Source organism: Macrobrachium rosenbergii, chromosome 22 (assembly GCF_040412425.1).
Source record: "Macrobrachium rosenbergii isolate ZJJX-2024 chromosome 22, ASM4041242v1, whole genome shotgun sequence".
NCBI classification, from domain to species: Eukaryota; Metazoa; Arthropoda; class Malacostraca; order Decapoda; family Palaemonidae; genus Macrobrachium; species Macrobrachium rosenbergii.
Window position 1 is genome coordinate 29,477,902 of NC_089762.1, and position 19,514 is coordinate 29,497,415.

General features: G+C 34.1%; 1 long non-coding RNA gene across 1 annotated transcript in view; it reads right to left on the bottom strand.

Moving 5' to 3' along the window:
* Nucleotides 1-19,514, bottom strand: part of LOC136850697 (uncharacterized) — a 553,838-nt gene that overhangs the window by 345,144 nt on the left and 189,180 nt on the right. Inside the window, exon 3 of the long non-coding RNA XR_010856691.1 lies at nt 4,303-4,332. This is a non-coding gene — a long non-coding RNA (uncharacterized lncRNA). The remainder of the gene's footprint in view (nt 1-4,302; nt 4,333-19,514) is intronic.

Sequence of the window (19,514 nt, forward strand, 5' to 3'; positions counted from 1 at the left end):
CCGCGTCTGCCTTGCTCATCAAAGTTTTTACAGACAGAATGATAAAAACTAAGCATGTTTTTAAGAGATGTAATAAGGGGGTAGTGTTTTTCGTCCATTTCTATGTCAGTTTATCTGAAAATTTCAAAAACAGACGCCTTAAAGGAAGTTTTTTCTGTGCATGTAAAAATATTGACAATAGAGGCCTTAAGAGAAATTTGATTTTACTAATACTTAGCCACATAATTCTGGAAAATGGATGTTCTAAGAGAATATATTCCACAAAAATAAATATTAATAAAAACAAAATATAAATTTACATTCTGGTTATGATGGACCCTACCAGTTACAACACACCTCCCGCCTACCCTAGGGTCAAATCATGTCATCTACGATTCACTAACTTTTTACATACATACAGCAGCATATTTTTCTTTACTGGTCATGTCACCTCGCCTATGGCGGCTGATTACATCTTATACATAAAAGAGCTGTGGTGGGGTTACCACTTTCCCATCCAATTATATATATATATATATATATATATATATATATATATATATATATATATATATATATATATATATATATATATATATATATCCCACCATTTTCCCATCCAATTATATATATATTTATGTGTGTATGTATGTGTGTATGTATGTATGTATGTATGTATGTATGTATGTATGTATGTATGTATGTATAATGAATTTTCGTTATGACTTTTTCTTGATAATGGAAATATAGTGGCCATTAAAATTTCTTTGCTTCTATTATAGGGCCTTTTCAAGAAAAGTATAAAACATTTAATTACATAGAAAAGTAAAAAAATATCAATTACACAGACACGCACAAATATATAAATATATATATATATATATATATATATATATATATATATATATATATATATATATATATATATATATATATATATATATAATTCATATGCGTGACACAGTGTGTGTGTGTGTGTGTGTGTACTACTGCTTTCTGTAGTTCAAGGTTTTTCTTAAAAAGACCCATAAGGAAACAAAGAAATTTTAATAAGCCCCTGTAAATCCACTATCAAGAAAAATTAAACGAAATTCAAGAGGGCGAAATGGCTCGTTCAAAGACAAACAAAAGACTTTTAAATGTTTTACCAGCCAACTTTTCATTGTTTACCAACGTTCTGTGTTTGCGTATCACATTTCCATAACTGAGTAACAGCGATGTTGAACGATAATTTCTGCACCTAACGGTGAAAAAGCTTGGTTGCTATGCTAACAAAGTGCACGCCTCACAACAACCTCGTCCCCCCGCCCTTCTCTCTCTCTCTCTCTCTCTCTCTCTCTCTCTCTCTCTCTCTCTCTCTAATCAACTGAGACCCATATATTCTCAGCCACAAAAAAACTTTCTTTATTAAAGCTGAACAGAGAAGTCAGAAGTAAAGCCTTTATTACTAATTCACCTTCAATTACATTCCATTACTACTAAGGAAGAAATGATTGAAATAAATAAAATCGTCTGTAGATCTCATCTACAGAATTCATAAAATTTTTTAGAACAGCTAGCATGTTCTTTGTTTTTGCATATAAGATCTTAATTCACAAGGAGTTTTAAATGTTAAAGTTCTTTTTTTTTTAATAAATGGTCAAAGCAACCAAGGCTCTGAAAAGGCATCCTAAACCCTCACAGATGTCAAAGTTTTTTTTTTTTTTAAATAAATGGTCAAAGTAACTAAGGCTCTGAAACGGCATCCTAAACCCTCAGCAGATCTAACGTGTGAATATGACTGTAATTAATATGTGAACTTCCTAACACTTCTACATCCTTTCAGACTTTCCAGACAAACAAAGACAGAAAACACTATAAAATAGGAACTTTGGGATACACCAACAAGAGTCTGGTCAGACTTTGCAGAGCAGTACCCAATCAAATTCAAGCATGCGTATAATGGGGCAAATTCTGAACATTTTGCCTACATTTAATCAAAGTTCCCTAATCTTGGTGCACTTCCTTTCCATTTATATCTTTTACAACTTGATTATATCTTTCACAACTTGGGAGTGTGGTCAGGGCATGGAATAAGCATCACACCGACAAAACACATACTGTCAAAAGCGCAGAAACAAATTGAGCCACTGTAGGGCTGAAAATGACTGAAAAATACAAAACTTAAACAAAAGAGCAGAGTCCAATGCCTGTCAAAATAGAAGCTCGCGATCAGGTAGGTCTTTCAAAGGCGAAGAATGTGAAATGGCAGCTTTAGTTATTCAACAGCAGGGTCTGAATGAATCCAGAAGGTCTCCACAAAGGAGACAGATTTTTAGTATTCTGCAGACCGAAATTAAGCTGATGGGCTAAACTTGCAAGTAAACCAAGACTGCAGTTGTAGCCCAATATCATACAGTGACGTGCAACTTTACAGGAACGGTCAACAGCAATGGTTAGAGAATAAAACAAATAAGGAAGCCATTTAAGGGATAGCAATTACAGGCCTGTTGTCTCAAACAGTGTGACTGATGTGTACAGTAGGTTATGTACTTCAGGTTGTGTGAGACTGGTTAAAGATCACTTACTTGTAAAATAGCTGTTGTACAGAATTCTTAACAGGACTGACAAACAGCAAAGGGGCAGTCACCTTTGAACTCATTTTTACCAACAGGCTATCCACTACGGATTTTATGCACATCCAAAGCCAGTTAGTCCCACATTATGCAAAAATTCCAATCAGGAGCTAAGAACAGATCCGTGGTATGAGTTTATTGCAGTGTCTAATTTTACTCTAAAAATGATTTTAATACTGATTAAGACTTAAGACCGTATTCATATTTTAAAAATACACCGTAGCCGCATTTTCAAGGGATCAGGAAGGTCTAGAGCTATTTACACAAGTACAATTAGAATTTCGTTAACTTCTCCATTCTGCCAGCTGCCAAGAACGGTCGCTTGTATGCTAGTTCTACGTTGGTCTTAACTCGAACTTTGGTTTCCAACTTAATCTGATGAAAGCTATATACAAACATTATCGTCAAGCATTTCCTCTTCAAAGATCCCAATATTTCCAGAGATCACAGACCCATAGAGTTACAGCTCTGTAAGTAATTCTAAGTTCAGATGTAAATTAGCATATTAAGTTTATACAAGAGGAATGGAATGTTATATAAATTATTTTACAGTAATAAAGGTCAGTAAAGTAAGATTAAAAGTCAGTTCATATTCATAAAATATGTAAGCACTCAATCGTCCCGAAAAATAAAACAGGTAAAAGGGAAATGGGTAAAAAATTAAACTATTTTCTTGCTGCTTTTTTTATGACTTCTTTGGATATATTGAATCGGAACGTAGCAGTCAGAGGAAAAAATCAGAGAAATATTCTCTTTATTTCTGAGAGACAGAGAGAGAAAAAGTTAAGTATACCTTAGTTTTACCAGACCACTGAGCTGATTAACAGCTCTCCTAGGGCTGGCCCGAAGGATTAGACTTATTTTACGTGGCTAAGAACCAATTGGTCACTTAGCAACGGGACCTACAGCTTATTGTGGAATCCGAACCACATTATAGCGAGAAATGAATTTCTATCACCAGAAATAAATTCCTCTAACTCTCCATCAGCCGGCCGATGGAATTGAGAGAGAGAGAGAGAGAGAGAGAGAGAGAGAGAGAGAGAGAGTATTTCATTTCACTAAAAGCCTCTTCGCGAGATTGTTATCAGTTTTAAACATCTTGCAACATTAATCAGACCAAAACGTCACAAAGACGAACTTAGTTCAAAGAAGAAAACACCTATCTAAAGAAATTAAATTCACCACGGAATAAAGTGAACCTTTTTACGAAAAATGAAAACTAAACTTTGCAACGCTATTACGCGAATGTCTGAACCTGGGAACTCTACAGATCCGTCGCGTTACTAATCGATAAAAAGGAAGTCTGGCCTTCATGTCTCTAAGCGCCCATAACCCGATCCATTACGACGGCAGTTGCTGGAATGTTAGTTGCAGCTAGGGGTCGAAGGGACGCTGTAAAGAAGCGTACGTAATGCCTACAGTGCACCGCGTGAGGTGCACTGACGGCACTAACCACCTACGGGAATGACAACTTGGGAGACGAAATATCGATACTTTAAGACACATGTCCAGGTATTTATAAGTTTATACATAAGGTCTGCAGAACAACTCAAACTAAAAATTGGAAAAATCGCAAAAAAAAAAAAAAAAAAAAAAAATTCAGCAGCAACCGCTCAGACAATAATTATTAGAATAATTCATATATACCTCCCAACCTATTTTGTGGTAGAAAAATATATGCATCAACAAGAATTACGAATAATCTTACCTTATTTCACCGGGCGTCTCTCTTCAAATTCTGAAAAAAAAAACCATAAACATTTCAGACGCATTGCTCTTCATGTGTTCAAAACTTTTTATTACACTAGAAAAATATACACATTATCTATCATATGCATATATAAATTTCAGTAAAATAACCCTAAATGCAACTTCTTTACGTGCTGTCAACATCACTTTTCAACATTTCTAAACGCTAGAGTTGTGTCTTGATTGGAAAGGGAGGTCTGTTTAAATATGGCTTTATTTTCATTCCCAATAATTAAGTTCAACTACCGTCAACATATTTGCCAGTAGGTAGATCCTGAGTCTTCAGAAACAGATATCAACTTCTTCAGATCTCTCAGTCTTACTAACAACCTCGTCCACTCGGTGACATTCAAGATGTGATAAAATTCATAATTCATAATTATGTACAAACTTACCTATCAGCTATCATGGGAAGGTGGGATGATATCGATTCTAAGTACAATGCCTAAATTCGACGGATATAATTACGAACATAAGAGTCGATATCAGCTTAAACCTCTCTTCAAGGCTCAGTGGCCAAAGTCGTTGTCTGTAAACCAGACAAAGGTTTGAATCCCACGTGTGACGAATAGCATATCAGTTATACTTCCCCTTTGGTGTACGTTATTTTCGAGGATACGAAACGATATTTGTGGTTTTAATACATACCTACCACACATATATCTTCGTGATTCAGTTATATATACATATATATGTGTATGTATATATACACACAAATATGTGTATGTACTGTATACACATATACATACACACACACACACACACACACACACACACACACACACATATATATATATATATATATATATATATATATATATATATATATATATATATATATGGATGTATTGAACCACAAATATCGTTTCATATCCAATATATTATTATATAACATTATATAATATATATATATATATATATATATATATATATATATATATATATATATATATATTACATTCGTACTCACACCCAAAAGGAATTACAGTATACATGGTAAATGCATCTACCACAGCCAGAATACGAACCTCCACCTTTTTAGATTGGATAACAGGTGACGGCCACTTACCCAGTCCACTAATTATAAGGAGGGATATGGACTGCTTTTGACTGTTGTACATATTCCTGACGACGTTGTTGCTACATATATATGGAGTCTATCTGAAATCTTTGATGCAAATTGATCTGTTATCTTTATCAGCTTCCTCCATTAAAATAAACTTGCCATAATTAAATCTAAACTTCTCCACATCTGAAGCTTTTGAGTGTTACCAGAGGGGATGGCAGTTTGGGTAAATAGGCTCCAATCCTCTTGAATAAAGCGAGCTCGTCCAGCCATATTCCCTACTGGAATGGAATGGAATATAAAATTTAGGCCACAAGCCAAGCACTGGGACCTACGAGGTCATTCAGAGCTGAAAGGGACACAGAGTGATAAGGTTTTAAAGGTGTAACAGGAGGAAAACCTCGCAGTTGCACTATGAAACATTCGTTAGGAGAGGGTGGAAAGTAAGATGGAAGAAAAGGACTACAGTAAGAACGGAGGTATAGTAAAAGGAATGAAAGGGGTCGCAGCTAAGGCCGAAGGGACGCAACAAAGAACCTCAACTCGAGTGAAACTCGAATTATTATGCATATAACAAATATTACTGTAAAAAAATTGTTGTGTAAATGAAAACTGCGATGTTTGTAAATAAACTTTATTGAATTATTAAATAAAAAAAAATAGTATCATGTTGGTCAACCATCTTGATTCACTACTACCGAAAAGCTACTACAAGTTCTTGATTCACTACGACCGCAAAGCTACTACAAGTTCTTGTTTTCTACTATCAGTTCCAAGTAAATTTTTTTTTGTTTTCATAAAAAAAAGTAATGCCTACAATGCAACGCGTGAGGAACACTGACGGTACAGACCCCCAATGGGAATTCTCTATTGGAGGATTCTGAAGAGGACATTAACAGAAAAAAGTCAATGAGGTTTCACCAGGTAACATTCTGAAGTCCCAACTTTGTAATAAATTGTTGTTACGAAACTGAACAAAAGGAAATGACATAACGGAAGGAAAAATAAAAGCACAGCAATCACTGAAGATAACAAGAAGACAAAAGACAAAATGCCAAGATGGAAAGCATATAAAGATATGAAGCTTAACACGAATTAATCTTCGACAGAGGAGAAAAAGGTTGAGAATCTAAAATTCCCAGTTGCCTTCAATCCATGAAAATTACGACAATGACGCTATTGATACGAATAGTGAAGCTAATTCTTATATTCACACTAACTAGGAAAGATTATCTTTCGACGTTCTCCAAACTTTCTGCATAGTGTACATTATTTTTCACTATTACACGAGTTCGCTAGGCTCAGTTACATAAAGACAAACTTTCTGCATAGTGTACATTATTTTTCACTATTACACGAGTTCGCTAGGCTCAGTTACATAAAGACAAACTTTCTGCATAGTGTACATTATTTTTCACTATTACACGAGTTCGCTAGGCTCAGTTACATAAAGACAAACTTTCTGCATAGTGTACATTATTTTTCACTATTACACGAGTTCGCTAGGCTCACTTACATAAAGACCATAAATTAGTAAGTTTTCTTTCTGGGATCCAGATCAACGAGGGAATCAACTATTGCCGAGACCACAGTAAAAATATGCTCGTTAATTTTCATACAACACTCCTGGCAGACTAACAAACTTTTGCAAGCAGACAAGACACAAAGCTAACTAAAAAAACATAACCAGCTCGACGGCGGGAACGAACAAAAATAACTGGGAAAATATGGAACTGAAAGCCAGTAGCATGAAATATCAACAAAAAATTCACGGTCGCCCAAAATGCCTCCTAGAGACAAACTGTCAGTAATGTTTTGTACTCTTGATGGATGTAAGAGTCTCGTGACAGGTCAAGACCGGAAAAAAAGGTAAGATGGAATATTGTATTTTATTTAACTCGAATTATGTATATAACAAATATTACTGTAAAAATTGTTGTGTAAATGAAAACTGCGATGTTTTGTAAATAAACTTTATTGAATTAAATAAAAAAAAAATTCGCAACCATTATAGATGTTAGTGTATTCAACTAAATCATGAAGATAAGCAACAACAGAGCAAAGCATCGAATGAATCCATTCTTGTAAGTCTGCAATAGTCATGAAAATAGTATTTGTAGTGAAAGAAACGTCCTTATGATTGTTGCCAGGCTCGAGAAAAAGGTAGTAACTGCAAATAAATTTTACAGTCCTTATAAACGGTAATCGAGAATTCCAGAAGCTTTTTTTTTTTTTAATCTAAAATGTCCTATGTACAAAACACATTTTTCTTTAATTACATTATTGCTTTTAGGATTTTTCTTCAATATTCTACAAACTGTTTTCATATACAGTACTTGATGATCATCTTAAATAAATAATTCTCGTTTTTTATAACTGTACAAATGTTCAGCGTACAACAACTACATTATATTCCATAACAATAGTCTTTAACTTGCCGTCACAGACAATAACTAATATCCATCTTAGACAATAATTGGTCTAATCGACGAATACGAAAAATGTCCAGTCAGTTTTAAGTAAAATTATCCCCCTATATACTTTTTCGAGTACCACGTTCTTACTGGTATTTATTTTTACACGTTTGACTTCTATAATGAAACATTTCGTTGTCAATTTCTATGACAATATTCTCTATATAGTAGCTACTTGACATCCATCAAATTTTTTTATCTTTTATCATAAAAACAATTGTATGTGTATAAAATATACAATGTTACATACAATCTCAATAGCAATAATAACTAATGCAAAGTTAAGCAAGTCATTTGGTAGATTTTTCCATGTATGTACATACAGGAATTGTTGTACAATTATGTACAAATTCATCCAAACAAATGCTAGCACATGGTACACAACAAGTAGCAAATGTGTCAAATAAGGAAACTTATTGGTTGTTAATGGAATGTAATGATTACAAACCCAAGACTGAATTACTGTATCCCCTTTTCAATTGGACTGTAATTTGGAAGCATGTTAATAATAAGTATATTGATAAGAACAGCAGGGAAATACTCTATAGGTATATACATGAAATACTGAATACAAATGATAGGTTGCACATTATGAACATAGCAAATGACAATAAATGTCTCTTTTGTGGGGCTGTTGAAAATAACATGCATTTTATATATTTCTGCCCATCATTGAAGCAAATATTATCCTGGTTCAAGTCACTTTTAAAAAAATGTTGTAAGATTGAGACGATCAGTTTGCTGAAAATTCCTAAATTGGATTTTACAACTGTGTCAAAGAAAGATGAAAATACTGCCATGGTTCTATTATCGGATTTTATAACAGGATTTTGGTATGGAAGATCTGTGGGACTGCCGAATGAAGACCCAAATTTAGTTACATTCATAAGAAATAGTATGTCAAAAACAAAAATATTAATATGTCATGCTTTCAACAATGACTTAAATAAGATATTTACAAAAGACTACCTGTCTAATATAATATAGAGATAAGGATTGATAAAATGTGAAATTGAAGAGAAATACTATTGTATTATAAAGAATAATTAATATTAAATATTATATACATATGAAAAAAAATTGTTAGTACTATTGACTGATTTTATATAAATATTGTATATTGTATGTACAGATATTGTTATTTTTTATAATAAAAGACAAAAAAAAGTAGCAATATATACAGAAAATTCGTAGCTGTTGTTATGCTATTTCCAAAGGCATTCGGGTCGTTTCGGCCGTAAGTCATTTAGGCCGTAAGCACGTTTACGTGCAAAATGGGCGCCGTGTTTAGTACCAGCCCCTTGGGGATGTACGTAAAACATGAAATAATAATGGTAAACGCCATAAACATAACGGTAAACACCATAAACATAACGTCTTACATTGTTTTGGATGTTACGGCCTAAAGTGACTTACGCCCGAAACGACCAGGACCGTTCCAAAGAATACAAAAACCGAGCTAGTTCCAATCAAGGATGGATGTTAAGAAAGCTCGTTGCAACACTTCGGCCATGAGATCTAAAACTCTATCTACCGATCTATTATTTATTTTTTAGATGACGATGACAACTGCATGTAATAAATATATTAAAAATAATGACTTTAAATTAATTTATACGATTTCTTGCTTTTAAAAAGATTGATAAGGAACCATTTCACTCAGCTGGACTTTACTACTGTGTCAAGTTATATATATATATATATATATATATATATATATATATTTTATAAATATTTATGTTCGCCCTATACATTTAGGGATAGAAATATCAGCCTGACTGAGACAGGGTGAAGTTGTTTGTCCCAAGCTGTGTGTGTTCAGTTCAAACTTTATCATCCGTTGGAGAAAGTGGTGCATTTAGGCATTTAACCCCATAGGCTGGAAAGTTTGTAAACAAAATATCTTAGGGCATTAGGGATCATCAGAGGGGTTTAGAAGACCCCAGATTATGGTGGCCCTAATTTATTCTATGCATTCGACGATAAATGTCAAGGTCGGAATGCCCGGGGCGGTCAAGCCAATAGGCGGGAAAATTACAGTTCATTGAACTGTCTAAGGGAAAAATGAAAACAGTCTGGTTTAAGGCAACAAATTCAGTTACATCATATCGGCTCATCACATGATCAATAACATCGATAAAATCTCCTGAGGTCCATGAGTAATAACGGTAAGTCCGATTACTGAACTGTCGTCGATTGACTAGTTCTTTTCTCTATTTCATTTTTTTTTTGTTTTCTTCCTAAAATATGTTTTATGTGGAAAAAAGCCAATTATTTTATTGTTAGCTCCCCATTATTCCAGTAAAATACCTAAATTTAGCAAAATGTATCATCACCTTTGATTGCCTCACGCCGGTTTGGGAGAACCGTTGCGTCCAAATTATCTCAAATATGCCATTAAGCCAATAACTGAACTGGCGACCTTTATATACATTAACGTCTGTCTTTGAAACCTTAGCACTAAACACGTCACGAATGAAATCTTGTTTGAGGGACGAACAACGTAAATTGCCGCATGATCAACTAGCCAACAAACAACATTCGAATGTATTTTTATCACAACGAAAGGATATGTGTGTGTGTGTGTATCCTGCCTCAGCAGTGTTGTGTTGTGTGATAAAAGGTGTTGTTTATCAAACCAACTTAATAACAGATCATGAAACATATTTCACCAAGATAATTAAATATAAGAATTTAAATTTCTCATGGCAAACATATTTTTTTCTTTTGAAAACAGTCTGGTTTACGGCAACAACATTTAGTTACATCATACGGCTAATTGTAAAATTACATACAGTACATCATATTTACAAAAATAAATTTGTTTGGATGTGGAAAAACACATGTTGGCTCGAGTCAGGCCATGTAATCTAAAAATTTTTCACCTATACGCGGCAGTATTTATCTCTATTCATCTAAATATGTTTTTAAATTAAACGTGAATTGGAAACTTGTGACGAATAAACTAGTCGAGGGGACGAACAACTTTATCCCCAAACGACAAACTAAAAACGAGGAATTGTTCCTCAATAGTGTTACTTGGGGGAACAAAATTTTTTTTACAACCGGTTAATAACATGACGTATTTACCAAGTAATTAATATTTTATTTCCAGCTGTATTTTTTCATTAAGAAAATAAATTTTCAACTTTTTCTAATTGTTACATACAGTACATCATATTTACAAAAAAAATGATTAACAAGTATATTCACTGCGAAAATTGTTCCATCTAAATATGTTTTATCTGGTGAATACTTTCAGGTTTTCCTTTACAAAATTAAAAACGGTTCTTTCAACCGATTAATAAACAAATTTTTTTTTAAACTTATAATCATGATTTTTATTATGAGCTTTATTTTCATGACAAATATATTCGGTTTTTCCTTTGTTCCTAGACAAAAACTATATACAACGAGTTGTTTCCTAAAAGAGTTATTTGAAGAATGAAAAAAAAAAAATTTTTTACGACAGCTTTATAACAGGTGACATATCCATCATGATTTTTATTAACTGAGCTTAATTTTCATGACAAATATATGCGGTTTTTTCTGTCATCTAAACGAACAAACTGAGAACAAGGTATTCACGTGTGCTCCACATGCTGAGAATTAATGTACAATGGCGAGAACACCAATACAGATGGGAAAAAAGCACAAAATAGTGGGTGGAGAGAAATAAAAAAAAAAAAAAAAATACACAATCACAATAAGGTGCACCTTGCTAACATATATTTAGGTAGTCAATATATGCCAGATATAAGAACAACAAGGAATTTTTTGGGACTCATTAACTGAGCGTATTACCGGTCTTCACATTCTAACACAGGATAAAGTTTGTGACTCCTCCCCACGGGCCCCCCCAAAAAATTAAATTAATACACATAAGAATATTCACCAAGACTTCGACATGAATCAAGAGGAATCACTTACGTGATACAAAAAAAAAAAAAAACACACACCACAACAATCATGATGAATCTATTGAATATCAAGTCAAAGTTCAAATTAAGCTATGACACAAAAACTCAACAACAAACCTATTTTCTATCGATACCTGGCAATGAATGGGTGTCAGCTTAATTCACTGAAAACAAAACTGCTTAATGAAGACGAATCATTCATATCACTTAAAAGGTTTGCTGATATATCTCAAATAACAAGGCGATCACATGGAATTCGATATACAAAAGAAAATACTTCAAATCAATGCCAAACTAACTATTCCTAGTCAGCCTAGCAACCGTAGCAGCGCGAACAAGTTGTGCTTTAGTCTTTTTTTTTATCTTAAATTGGAGAAAATATACAATATTTTACACTTTTACCAGTATTACAATAAAAAATTGATCAAAGTTGGCTTAATTCTACCAAAAATTAACAAATATAACTTTATCGTACCATTCGGGTAGGCAAATATTTTATCGTGTACATTTCACAAATAATTCATGCATTTCAATGTTAATATTTTTCTGTAGTTACCCATATCAGATTTTATCAGTATGTATCTACTTTTTATTATCCTTGATTTTATAGACCGTCTAATACCATCGTTTTATTTTATTCCTGCTTTGTGGGCTAACCAAATCCCAACAACATAGTCACAAATCAAAACTACAGCAGCGTTCCTGTCCTTTTTGGAATGTGCTTCTATTATATATGCTGACACTCAAAGTTTGTTCTAGCTTAACCAAGCACTAGTCCAGAAGCTGTATAAGATTCTGTATAAGATTCAACCAAGGAAAACTAATAAAGCAAAATTTTTTTAGCAGAGATCCTTGCAATAAAATAGAAATGAATATCGACTATAGGCCAAAGGCCAAGCACTGGAACCCATGAGGTCATTCAGCGCTGAAACGGAAATTGACAGTAAGAGGGTTTGAAGGGCGTAACAGGAAAAAACTTCACAGTTGCACTATTAAAAAATTAAGAGAGGGTGAAAAGGAAAATGGAAGAAAGAGAATATGTACGGATTTTCAGTAAAAGGAATGAAAGTTGTTGCTGCTAGGGGTCGAAGGGACTCCGTTAAGGACCTGAAGTAATGCCTACAGTGCACCAAGTGAGGTGCACTGACGGTACTATCCCCCCCTGGGAAGCATTACTCCAGGAGCTAGATTCATCCCAGGAGAAAAATAAAAAAAAAACGAAATTTGTCCGCAGACCCTTTGAAACCGATCGGTCATCTTTAAACAAGTTTACATACAGTATTTCAGTGTCTGAACATTTTTTTCCCTCGGAAGTTCTTCAAGGGTTTGAGACTTTTTTTTCTTAGTGAAGCCTTCCATGATATCTCATGATACTAATGACTTCTGTAGATAAGATTATCTATGCGTACTCGACTTAGTTTAGTCACTGGAATGATAATGAAAAGTTTCTTGTCATTCCAACGACTATGCCGAGTACACTTAAAACAGGTTACATCTGATCCTTTTAGTGCAGTTAATACACATTCCTTCTTAGCTTGCGAGTTTCAAGAAAATATATGAAAACATTTTTGCGTTCCATGGGGGATATATGCTTTGTCACGAGAGAGAGAGAGAGAGAGAGAGAGAGAGAGAGAGAGAGAGAAAGAGAGAGAGAGAGAGAGGGGGGTTAAATATGGTCATATAATGAAAATATACATTCACCGACTTTTTTTGTTTTTCATTGACAAATATCTGGCATTATTTCATGATTATAGCAGTTTAAAAAATAATAAAACAAATATGTATATATTAACGCGATTCTTCCTGATGCACCTTACTTTTTTTTTATCTTTTATTAGAAAAATACATTAATGCAGTTTTACAGTTGTTTCACAGTATTTACATAATTTTACAATGATAACTTTTCTACTTACACGAATATAATAAGTTTACATACATTTTTTCCCCCTAATTTAGGATTCTTTTTCTACATAGACTTTTTATATGTATATAATATTTAATATTAACTAGTCTTTATAATACAGGAGTATTTCTTTTCAATTTCACATTTTATCAATCCCTATCTCTATATTATATTATACAGGTAGTCTTTTGTAAATATCTTATTTAGGTCATTGTTGAAAGCATGACATATTAATATTTTTGTTTTTGACATCCTATTTCTTATGAATGTAACTAAATTTGGGTCATCATTCAACAGTCCCACAGATCTTCCATACCACAATCCTGATGCATCTTATTGATTAGATTTGTTGGTTTCATTTTACTCTCAGCAAAAGTACCGATTACTCTTTACTCATATATTACGGTTAAAATGCCATCCAATGGTACTAAAATTGTGCTTACTTAACTTTGTATTGGTTATTACTGCTATTAAAATCATATGTAATATTGAATATTGTACAAGCAGATGTTTTTATAAAAAAAGATGGAAAAACCTGTGCTACACGCGATAAAATATAAAACACTGCCAAACTTACTGGTTCACGGGCGTGATATATAATACAACGATTAAGAAAAAAATTGATGCAAATTAATGCAGTGGAAAACACCCGACATGAGGCCTGGTTTTATAGTGAACCATACCCAATCTTATGGGAAGTCGACTATTAATAATTCAAAAGGCAAATCTGAAGCTTTGCGACAAATAATATTAATACTTAAAACAGCGTAACCCCACCCACACAACAATGAAGGTATATAAATCCATAGGAAATACTCTAAACCTTCCAGACTACCGCAGTATGGAATATCCCCGATTCATGTCATGCTTTCAACAATGACCTAAATAAGATATTTACAAAAGACTACCTGTATAATATAATATAGAGATAGGGACTGATAAAATGTGAAATTGAAAAGAAATACTATTGTATTATAAAGACTAGTTAATATTAAATATTATATACATATAAAAAGTCTATATAGAAAAGATTCCTAAATTGGGGAAAAAGTAAAATAAAAAAAATTGTATGTAAACATTATATTCGTGTAAAAAAGTTACCATTGTAAAATTATGTAAATACTGTGAAAACTGTAAAACTGCATTATTGTATTTTTCTAATAAAAGATAAAAAAAAAAAAAAAGATTCAAGACCGCTTCACACAAGCTGTTTTATTGTGATCAGTCCATTACGATTTCTTTAGACAAGAATTCTCTCTCATACCAGTGTTTACACGGCTTGCCAACCTGACGACAGCGGTAGTAGAGCAGTTAACAGACGCGACCCGGCCCGGTATACTGGTGATGTGTCGTGTGAACGCCAACCCGTACCATACACGTCCACTTCGTGACTCGCAATTTCCGTCCGGTCTCCGATATATGACGCAGTTTGGTAGGTTTTCAACATCGCAGACAAAGACTGATGACGTTTTTAGTATTAAATCGTGTAATTATCATTTATTATCATGAATATTATATACTTTATGTAATTTTCGTTAATGCAATACCAACCAATTACTTTGTTTCATTGCCTTCTCTCTCTCTCTCTCTCTCTCTCTCTCTCTCTCTCAAAATACTGTATGCTTTAAAATAATTTTTACCATCTAGAACACAATGCATCTCATATCGGTTATATATAACCCTGCTCAAGAAGTTATAATACAGCATGAGGATTCTTATCAAAATACTCGTATATTGATCACCGTCTACTTACGAGTTGACCGAACGGGTCATTTGGAATGGAATGACTTGCAGTTTTCCCCTGCCTTGCAAGTTGTTCAACGACCTGAGCCAAGGCTATAAGAATGGTTAACTATTGAGGACTATGACTCAGGAAAGGATGCAGAGATCCAGAATGATTTTAAATTTTCAATTAGGGTTCCTTTAAACAATATTTCACGTATAAATACACAACGAATTTGTAAATATTTCAAAATTATAGTATGTCATCTTTCACTATGTGTGAATGTAAATATTTGTAAACAACCACTGTAATTTTTTTTTTTTTTTTGAAAATAAACACTTAGAAGAAAAAAAACTGAGCACTAGCAAAATGCATATATATGACTCGGGTAAAAAAAAGTCACAAGGAAAAGTCACAATCTTTCCCAAATAGTGACCCCCCGAGGTTTTAACCCGGTATGTATCCACCTTTGCGGTGTGTTTAGTACAAGCCCGTTAGGGATTACTGTAAAATCATAAACAAAACACTGTAAATCAATCTGACTTTTTTCCTGCGACATTTTTTTCCTAGCCAAATTGTGAATTATTTTCTGACTTTTTTCTTGTGACTTTAATGTCACAGAAATGTCCCTAGCTATGAATTTCTAAAAACCAGCCGAATAAAAATATTTGTATTTGTGTGTTGGTTGGATATCTCAAGGTATTAAATGAGTATTCAAATCCGTTTATTAGATAACCTGTAGTGTTAACTCTTGCGAGAAACTGACGACGTAAGTCGAAACCAAAGTGAATTTTCTCCTAGCAGTTTCATCGACTTAGAAAATAGAATCCTTAATACATGGACATTAGGGGAACTTTTATAAATTAATTAATTATACTATTTTACAATATATTACATTTAAAATACAATTTAAATATATGCTATAAAAAAGTAGTATTTGTGGAAAAAGTTAAGTATCATATACGTTAGTATTGCCAGACCACTGAGCTGATTAACAGCTCTCCTAGGGCTGGCCCGAAGGATTACACTTATTTAACGTGGCTAAGAACGAACTGGTTACTTAACAACGGGACCTACAGCTTATTGTGGAATCCGAACCACATTATAGCGAGAAATGAATCTCTATCACCAGAAAAAAATTCCTCTAACTCTTCATTAGCCGGCCGGGGAGTCGAACTCGGGCCTAACGAGTGCAAGGCCACAACTCTACCGACTCGCCTGAGGAGGAGCTAGTATTTGTGGAGAAGCTCAACGAAAAATTAATATGTTATCAAAGCCAAAATTTCCCATCTTTAATGTTTCATGTGATAATGACAAGAATTTTACACAAACAGGGTCATGTTTATAATTTACTTATATTTTAAACAACCAAGAAAAAAATTGTGTCATCAATTTCCGTTCACCCGTTCTTAAAATATCCTGCTAAAATTGAAACCTCATTTGTAAAATAAACGACTCAAATATAACCAGCTGATTACTAAAAAAGAAAATGGCTTCAGTCTATTTATAGTCATATCAGATATCAAAAACTCATTGAACTGCCAGGATTTTAAATTACGCTCGCTTTACGTACCTTCATTCAGCCAAAATGACGAAAAGTTTGTACCATCTTATTGGCAATAACGCACACAATCATTTTACCACAAAAAAAAAAAACACACACACAAATAAGCTAGACTACGAACGGGACAACTTGGACAACGCCGGGCAGTCGATCCGACCTACACTTGCCACTCAACAGGCAAGGACGCTGGAGCCAGGCCTGGAACCGACCGGCCGATGATTATGCCAAATATTTCTAATGATTGTGAGACAAACAACAGTAAAGTCTCTATAGCGAGAACTTGAATCTTTACATCCGTTTCACAGTATGTTAATTCATTTAAAATCTTATTAAACATGATGACTCGAACTGAAATATGTTGTTTATGATGTGGTAATTTCATAATCATTCACGGTACAATATACCACAGCTGTGCTATGCTAAACGAGGCAAGACCGTCCGGTCCTGGTCGTTTCGTCCCTAAGTCACTTTAGGCCGTAACATCCAAAACAATGTAAGACGTTATGTTTATGGTATTTATTTACCATTATTATTTCATGTTTTACGTACATCCCCAAGGGCTGATACTAAACACGCCGCCCATTTTGCACGTAAACGTGCTTACGGCCGAAACGACCCGAATGCGTTCTTAGCAGCGTCCCTTTAGCCCCTGGCTGCAACCACTTCCAATCCCTTTACTGTACCTCCGTTCATGTTCTCTTTCTTACATCTTACTTCCCTCAACCCTCTCCTAACAACTGATTCAAAATGCAAATGCGAGGTTATCCTCTTGCTACACCTTTCAAACCCCTTTACTGTCAATTTCCGTTCAAGACCTGAATGACCTCATAGGTCCAGCGCTTGGCCTTTGGCATAAATTCTATGTTCTAAACGAAAAGAGACAACGAAAGGAAAAGTACAATAAACTAAAAAATAAAGCAAAATACTACGTTTATTCACCAACAGCAAAACAAAAACACTTAAAGAAAACAATGTATACGAAGTGGCTGATTATGTAATAATAATAATAATAATAATGACAAGAAGTCGATAGATTATTAAATTCTTCACAAAAAACGACTAATTATACACATTTCAATGGGATCCTTTTAATCTTACTTATAACCAATGGCCCAGGTTTGAATCCTAGCCGGCGCAGATGTGCTTAACAATTATAATTCCCTTGGGCTGTACGTTATTCCCGAGGTATCAAATTACATTAGAGGTTTCGTATTAGTGAATATGAAGAAAGTCACGCGTGTAATATATACATATACATGCATAGCTGAATCACGAAAATACTTTAATACTTTATCTTTATTTATACATATACATATATGTATATATATACACATATGTTTATATACATATATATGGGTGTGTGTCCGTATGTATATGAGCTGCACGGGGATAGATTGAAATTCGTAAGAAGAATTCAAGCTAAGAGAAAACAGAAAGTCAACACAGATGGGTCACTGAAAATTTCTGTTTGCCCCAATTAACTTCAGCGGAAAAGGTCAAAATCTCTTCTCATGCCGAAATGCAATAAAAAAAAAAAAAGTGCGAGAAAAACTCTCCTCCGTCAAATAACATTCAGAAAACGACGGCAAACAGCGACTTGCGGAAAAATACTACCCCGTCAAATAACATTCAGAACACAACTAAAACAGCGACTTCCACGCGACGACTGGACGCAGGACTCCGCCAGAAGCCCCACGAAGGAACAAACACACCGTCACAAGGACTTCAAAGTTGGTTAGGATCCCTTTGAAAGGAAGAGGGAATGGGGAGAGATGGGTTTGACAGTAGATTTAAGCTGAGTTTAGGCCGTGAGGGGAAGGGAAGCATATATTTTCTGGGCTAGTGGACACATCCGGGCAAACACAACCTTCAAAGCGACCCAGCATCATACAAGGACGAACAGATTACGTATCCTGGTCTGCCGGCCACAGCACGGACTATCAACATCATATTGAAATGGCGCATATCATGTTACATTCATATCCACTAATATTTACATAATACTATATTGCAAGAGAAAAATACACGTTCATGAATTATTCCAACCAGATTGGCTTACCTTTTATTTCCCTGTTTAAGGATAATTGTGACAAATTTAGTTTTTAAAGATAATCTGTTGACAGTTTCCCAAATTCCAGCATGAGGAATGTTGTTTTTCTAATAGATTCTTTAGTGTGTTGTTTATTTTTCAGTCTTTTATCACTTTAAAACAATTTCTCTACAAAGACTATATGTAAGTATCTACTTTTCCTCACCTGAGAGGCTCAGTAGAGGAGAATATGACCACAAGCTTTAATTTCTTATTTTTCTTGGTGAGGATACTTTACAGTGCCACTTTAAGCTCAGGTCTGCGAAATTTTTATCGCCTTAGTCAGACTCCGGTAGGCTAATAAGCATATCCTTCAATAGAAACCTCATTCCTGACAGGCCTTCCATGAAAGTGTCTTGTTTCTATCAATCTCAAGCATCAGTGGCTTTTGGCTTTTGATTGTTGCTTGGAGTTTCATACAAGCACCAACAA